We start from the raw sequence: 5,815 nt of genomic DNA, 5'->3' as shown, positions 1-5,815 counted from the left end.
TTGACGTGATTGGCAAAAGAACCAAAGGTGAAATGAGGAAAAACTTTTTTACACAGCGAGTGGTTAGGATCTGGAATGCACTGCCCGAGGGGGTGTTGGAGGCAGATTCAATCATGGCCTTCAAAAGGAAATGGATAAGTACTTGACAGGAAAAGAATTGCAGGGCTACCGGAATCGGGCGGGGGAGTGGGACCAGCTGGATTGCTGTTGCATGGAGCCGGCGGGGACTCGATGGGCCGAATGGCCTCCTTCCGTGCTGTTGCCTTTCTATGATTCTAGGATTCTAGTGGGCCAAGTAAAGGATCAGGACAGATAATACCGAGAACAATTCAAAAAGAAGCACAAGTTGATGAAACCAGCACTGGTGAAATTGCTGGGTGGATATTAAAAGGATGGGCCGTGGGAGGGGCTGGACCGCTGTTCTGCAACAATTTGAGGCGCTGCTTATTGCTGTGGTTCGGGTGTTGTAACAACAGCTGAGGTGTGGCGCCGTGATCGTATAGTGGTTAGTACTCTGCGTTGTGGTCGCAGCAACCTCGGTTCGAATCCGAGTCACGGCAGAACTTTCTCATCTCTTTTATCCTCTGCCACACATACTGATAGAATGCAGCAATATTTCAATCTTGAATATATATAAGAAATATTTTTTGTTGGTGGCGAAAACCTATCCATTCCTTCAAATCCCAGCACTCTCACATGCCTGTACTTGATGTTCCACAGTTCAAACCCGCATCTTCTCCCAGCTTTTTCTTCCTTCCACAGTCAATAGGCCGCCTTTCCTTTCCTCCTTCCATTTCATGGACACTTTCCTGCTCCATTGCCGACTCTAACATTCACTTTCACGATCTCACGCCTTTAAGTTTGTTCTGCTCCGACCGCTGTTTCTATTGGGCACATGTCCCATTCGCACCAATGTTCATTTGTGCCTTGAAACCAGTCGATACATTTCGATCTGCGTGACCGCTCGACAGACAAACACGACGAAAGCAGGGCTGGTCTCTGGAAAGACAGCCGCCCGAATGTTCACGAAATTTACTTGGGGAATCTTGTGATCCAGGGGATGGTAACTGAAGAACTGGTTTTTGTTTTGATGCTTGTTGGCTCTTTTCTCTCAGCAGTTGAGTTGCGTGAGTGACGGGCAGCGCTACAGAGCTGCGAATGGCGGTTGAAAGGTTCACATTTGGCAAGTTGGGGCGGTGCAGGAAGATCGGAAGTGTTCCGCCTTGATCTTAATAGTTCTGTTGAAACATGCGATTGAATCGAGTAGAGGATAAATGTAAAGAGCGCCTGTGGGGAAAAAGGAACGATTACAGGCCATGAGCGAAAGGTCTTTCAAATTCTCGTGGCGCAGGACGCTGTGTGCGGAAACGGCAGATTTTAAAGCGCGTGTGTAGGAAAGTAAAGTGCGATCTTGTGTGTGAGAAGAGCACAAGAAAGTTGTGCTTGAAGCTGCGCCCTTGAGGCAAGTTGCAGGTTGTCAGGAAAACTGCTCCAGTGAAAGCTCAAAAATAAACCCAGAAACTGCTGGCCACACTCAGCAGGTCAGGTAGTATCTGTGGGGAGATACTCAAGTATTTATCCAATTCTCCTTTTAAAGTTACGATTGAATCGAGCTCCACCATCCTTTAAGGCAGTGCGTTCCAGATCATAACAATTCGCTGTGTAAAAATAAATCTCCGTATTTCCTTCTAGTTCTTTTGCCCATTATCTTAAATCTGCGTCCGTTGGTTGCCGACCCTCCCGCCAGTGGGTGAAGTTTCTCCTTATTCACTCGATCAAAACCCCTCTTAATTTTGAACACGTGGATTACTTCTACCCTTAACCTTCATTGCTCGAAGCAGAACAATCCCAGGTTCTCGAGTCTCTCCACACAACTAAACCCCATCCCTGGTATAATTCTGGTAAATCTCCTCTCCATCCTCTCCAAGACCTTGACATCCTTAATAAATTATAGTGCCCAGAATTGGACACAATACTTCAGATGAGGTCTGAACAATGATTCATAAACGTTCAACATAACTTCCTTGCTTTTGTGCTCTATTTCTCTATTATTAAGCCAAGGAACCGGATGGTGTTTTAACGGTTTCACCAAATTCTGCTGCCACATTCAAAGATGTTGATGAAAATTCCCAGGAACACATTGGGTGAGATCGGATAACACAGCACAGGCCGGGATTGTGGAGAGAGACAGAGACACGAGTTGTGATCTGTAACTATTTACAAACACTTCAGTTTATTTCACTCCGTGTCCAACACCGTGCGATCTCCCCTGGTGTGTCAGGTTTCAGTGTTTATACAGAGTGTAATGTCTTGAATTGTCTCTTGGATCACACGGAGTGGGAGACGGGGGTCTGTGTGCGGAGGGTTCGGGGGGTGAGCTCTGATTCCCGCCCTCTTCTGGATTGAAAGGAGAAAAGAATGAATGAGAGAAAGTGATGTGGGAGAAGGGATGATGGAAGAATTTGTCCATTAAACCTGATTAAAGTGGCCCAAAAACAAGATAATATTAAGATATCATCAGCAGAAAATTAATACAAGCTGTAAAACAAAAGCAAAATACTGCAGATGCTGAAAATCTGAAGTAAAAACAGAAAATGCTGGAAATACTCAGCAGGTCAGGCAGCGTCTGTGGAGAGAGTTCTGATGAAAGGTCATCGACCTGAAAGGATGTTTCTCTCTCCACAGATGCTGCCTGACCTGCTGAGTGTTTCCCGCATTTTCTGTTTTTATTATTAATATAACCTGAGCTCTGTCGAGCGTTTGTTGGTCGATTCACTGATAAAGCTGGGAATTGAGGGGAAGCTGGTTCATGGCGAACCCCAGCTCTGAATCCCCCCGGCAGAGAGTTCAAGGAATGTTTAATATAAATGAGATTCAACGACAGGATCAGAAAATCTCTCCTTGATGGTCGGTCTCATTCTCCCGAAGTGAGGAATGAGCGGGAGGGGCAATTCCACCCGGGGTTATATTTTATTCCAAGAGGATGACCCAAAGGCGAGTTTGCAGTGGGGCCGAAGTAGCTCAGTTGGGCGAGCGTTAGACTGAAGATCGAAAGGTCCCTCGTTCGATCCCGGGTTTCGGCAGTTTTGGGTTATTTTGTTTCTTCTTCTTTGGGCCGATTCTCAAACATTTATTTACACTGACATTTTTACCCAACACTGAACGGTTGGGGATGGAATAGAGAGACATCAAGGATGTCTGTATTTAGCTTTTATTTCTCGATTTCCTTCTGCCTTTCTCTCTGGTTTTTGTCTCTCTTGGTGCTCGATGAACATTTGATTTGATGCATTTGTCCTAAACTGATGCCTTTTCCACATCTCAGGGCGGTCAGACACGCTCTGTCTGTCTGTTACTGCTTGTGACCATTAACGGGAACAGGCCGCGAGTTAAACATTTATCAGCAAACCGCCAGAGAGATAACACAGCGGGAATAAAACACATTGCATCACATTGTTAGACACCGAGTGACACAGATTGTAATGTGTGTCAGTAAACAGACCCGGAAAACAGAGTCCGAGAAAGGAAAGAAACAGAGAGATAGAAAAGAGTCATAAAAAGAAAGAAAACCCTTTCTCCACCCCAACAACAACAACAACTTGCATTTATATCGCGCCTTTAACGGAGTAAAACGTCCCAAGGCGCTTCACAGGAGCGATTATCAAACAAAATGTGACACGGAGCCACATAAGGAGATATTGGGACAGGTGAGGTAGGTTTTAAGTGTCTTGAGGGAGGAGAGAGAGGTGGAGAGGCGGGAGGTTCAGGGAGGGAAATCCAGAGCTTTGGGCCCAGTCGGTTGAAGGCACGGCCGCCAATGGTGGAGCGATGAAAATCGTGGATGGTCAAGAGGCCTGAATTGGAGGAGCTCAGAGATCTCGGAGGGTTGTAGGGGTGGAGGAGGTTACAGAGATAGGGAGGGGCGAGGTCATGGAGGGATTTGAACACGAAGATGATAATTTAAAATTTGAGATGTTGGTGGACTGGGAGCCAATGTAGGTCAGTGAGCAGAGGGGTTCTCCTCCTGAACGGTGGTTTGAATGTTTGGGGGGCGGGGCTGTGATAAATATCTCGATTTAATATAATGATCCCACTTTTCAACTACCCCGAATTATTACAATGCTGACCTGGAACAATCTAGAACATACCGCAAAACAGGACATTAAGATCAATGGTCACTTTAGCAAGGAGTTTAGAAGATTCTTCTAAGAAGGAGAAGGCTCAAGAAACGGACTGTGAAAATTTCATGATGGCCTATTTATTTGTGATGTGGAGATGCCGGTGATGGACTGGGGTTGACAATTGTAAACAATTTTACAACACCAAGTTATAGTCCAACAAATTTATTTTAAATTAAATTCCACAAGCTTTCAGAGGCTTCCTCCTTCGTCGGGGGGCCATCCGCCTGACGAAGGAGGAAGCCTCCGAAAGCTTGTGGAATTTAATTTAAAATGAATTTGTTGGACTATAACTTGGTGTTGTAAAATTGTTTACTATTTATTTGTGTCCAGGGAGAGGGATGAGACACATGAAATGTTTCACACATTTCAAATCTCCGCGGTCAGACTTCCGATTGTTTATTGATCAGGAAGATGGCTGGTAATAATCTGAGACCCAGTGAAGAGGTGAGAACAGAGCAGCAGGGAATGATCCCAGAACAATAGGAGCCAGCAGCTCACCGTCTGGTCCCTGTGTCAGGGACAATACACAACACCTCAGCTCCAGACCAGGAACAGAGAGCTGCTGTTAACGTGGCCCAGCCCTCGCTAACTGCTGGAACTTTGGGATGGAAATCAGACTTTGGGTCTTGGAGGCTGCTTTAGGGGCTCAGTGGCTCATCGAAAGAATGATTTCTATTAAAGAGCAGGGCTCTGCTCCATCACAGACTGATACTGTACAGTACATGGCAGAGTAAAGCTCCCTCTACACTGTGCCATCAAACACTCCGGGGGCAGGTGCATAAAGGGTTAGATCAAGATTAAATCTCCCTCTACACTGTCACAGAGGATGTAATTTGTGACTTTGACAAGGGCCGTTTCAGTACTGTGGCAGGAGTGGAAACCTGATTGGAGGGATTCAAACATGGTGTTGTGGGAAAGATGGACACGGATTTGGGAGGCGACAACACTTTGGAGAGGAAAGGGAGGTGGGAGATGGGGTGGTAGTTTGCAAGGACACAGGGGTCAAGGGTGGGTCTTTTATGAAGGAGGGTGATGATGGAAGATTTGATGGGGAGGGGGACCGTACCTGAGGAGAGAAGACCATTAACAATGTCAGCTAACATGGGGCCAGGAAGGGAGGTTGTGTGGTCAGCAGTTTGGTGGGAATAGGGTTGAGGGAGCAGGAGGTGGGTCTCATGTTCAAGAGAGCTCAGAGAGGGCATGAGGGGAGATAGGAGAGAAACTTGGTGGGCTTGGGGAATGGAGGGGAGCGGCAGAGGCAGCTGAATGAATGGTCTCAATCTTAGTCACATCCCCCCATGACTGTCTTTCAATTTATCTTAAATCTTTCTCTTCTGGTTATTAACCCTTCCATCACTGGAAACAATTTCTCCTTACATACTCTGTCAATATGTGAATACCTCATAATTGTGAATACCTCATTTGAATCGTCTGTTAACTTTCCGGTTGTAGTCTCAGTGCCCTTCCTGCTAATCGGTTTTTTAGTTCCCATATGGTTTTGCGATGAGGATTCCTGGTTTTCACCCAAGCGGCCCGGGTTCGACTCCCGGTGTGGGAATAGTCAACTTTTAGTCCCAGCCTCCCAATTTGCCTGCAGTCCGGACTGTGGCTGCTCCGTCTGAATTCGCACCACAATC

At 46.3% G+C, this 5,815-nt stretch overlaps 2 non-coding genes across 2 annotated transcripts; both read left to right on the top strand.

The window, feature by feature from the left end:
• The first annotated feature begins 488 nt into the window (after nt 1-488).
• trnah-gug (transfer RNA histidin (anticodon GUG)) lies at nt 489-560 on the top strand. The gene has a single exon. It is a non-coding gene; the product is annotated as a tRNA-His (tRNA).
• Nucleotides 561-3,010: 2,450 nt separating this feature from the next.
• On the top strand, nt 3,011-3,083 carry trnaf-gaa (transfer RNA phenylalanine (anticodon GAA)). Its single transcript has one exon. It is a non-coding gene; the product is annotated as a tRNA-Phe (tRNA).
• The last annotated feature ends 2,732 nt before the right edge of the window (nt 3,084-5,815 follow it).

The sequence above is a fragment of the Heptranchias perlo genome, chromosome 35, assembly GCF_035084215.1.
Source record: "Heptranchias perlo isolate sHepPer1 chromosome 35, sHepPer1.hap1, whole genome shotgun sequence".
Taxonomy (NCBI): domain Eukaryota; kingdom Metazoa; phylum Chordata; class Chondrichthyes; order Hexanchiformes; family Hexanchidae; genus Heptranchias; species Heptranchias perlo.
Note: the sequence above shows the minus strand (reverse complement) of the source record. Positions and strands in the feature narration are given on the sequence as shown.